This window comes from Cebus imitator, unplaced genomic scaffold, assembly GCF_001604975.1.
Source record: "Cebus imitator isolate Cc_AM_T3 unplaced genomic scaffold, Cebus_imitator-1.0 Scaffold257, whole genome shotgun sequence".
NCBI lineage: Eukaryota > Metazoa > Chordata > Mammalia > Primates > Cebidae > Cebus > Cebus imitator.
This window is the reverse complement of record NW_016107572.1, coordinates 1,779,601-1,780,794: the sequence shown is the minus strand read 5'-3', so window position 1 is coordinate 1,780,794 and position 1,194 is coordinate 1,779,601. Positions and strand designations below refer to the sequence as shown.

Genomic DNA, 1,194 nt, shown 5'->3' with positions numbered 1-1,194 from the left:
AATTCTCCTGCCTCAGCCTCCTGAGTAGCTGGGATTACAGGCACACGCCACCATGCCCAGCTGATTTTTTGTATTTTTAGTAGAGACGGCGTTTCACCATGTTGACCAGGATGGTCTCGATCTCTTGACCTTGTGATCCACCCGCCTCGGCCTCCGAAAGTGCTGGGATTACAAGTGTGAGCCACCGCGCCTGGCCTGTTTTGTTTTTTTAAATTTGATGCTTTCTATCATTTGTTTGCAAAAATAGTCAGTGGCAAGTAATGAGACAGGGTCTTGCTCTGTCACTCAGGTCACCCACGCTGGAATGCAGTGATAGAAACACAGCTCACCGCAGCCTCAGCCTCCCACACTCAAGTGATCCTCCCATCTCAGCCTCCTGAGTAGCTGGGACTACAGGCACACACATCACCATGCCTGGCTAATTTGTTTTTTGTAGAGATGGGGTCCCACTGTGTTGTCCAGGCTGATTGGTCTTGAACTCCTGGGCTCAAGGGATCCTCTTGCCTTGGCCTCCCAAAGTCCTGGGATTAGAGGCATGAGCCACCATGCCCAGTGGATGGCCTTTAAAACCTTTTTTTTTCTGTGTGGACATAGGCATCTGTGGTTCTGACTTTCTATTTACATATACTATAGAGGCATTTTTATACTTTTGGCCTGCCTAGTAAGATGAAGTAAAAGTGTTCTTGCTTGGTGATACTGCACCATGGGGGCACAGAACCACGTGCCAGCCCACCCTGGGCATGTGCCATTTCTGCCTGCGGGATGCACGCATCTTCCCATGTCTCATCAGCAGTGACAGAGCAGAGGCCTGACGTTACCCAGCAGTGATCACAAATGCGGGGTGCGGGGTGCTGACCAGTGATAGTGTCTCAGCCAGCCTTCCATTGGCCAGTGATCACAAATGCAGGGTACGGGGTACTAGGTGCTGACCAGTGATAGTGTCTCAGCCAGCCTTCTGTTGGCCAGTGATCACAAATGCGGGGTGCAGGGTGCTAGGTGCTGACCAGTGATAGTGTCTCAGCCAGCCTTCCGTTGGCCAGTGATCACAAATGTAGGGTGCGGGGTGCTGACCAGTGATAGTGTCTCAGCCAGCCTTCCATTGGCCAGTGATCACAAATGCGGGGTGCGGGGTGCTAGGTGCTGACCAGTGATAGTGTCTCAGCCTGCCTTCCGTTGGCCAGTGATCACAAATGC

General features: G+C 52.1%; 1 protein-coding gene across 4 annotated transcripts in view; it reads left to right on the top strand.

The window, feature by feature from the left end:
* Nucleotides 1-1,194, top strand: part of DDX59 (DEAD-box helicase 59) — a 26,743-nt gene that overhangs the window by 12,177 nt on the left and 13,372 nt on the right. The window lies entirely within an intron of this gene.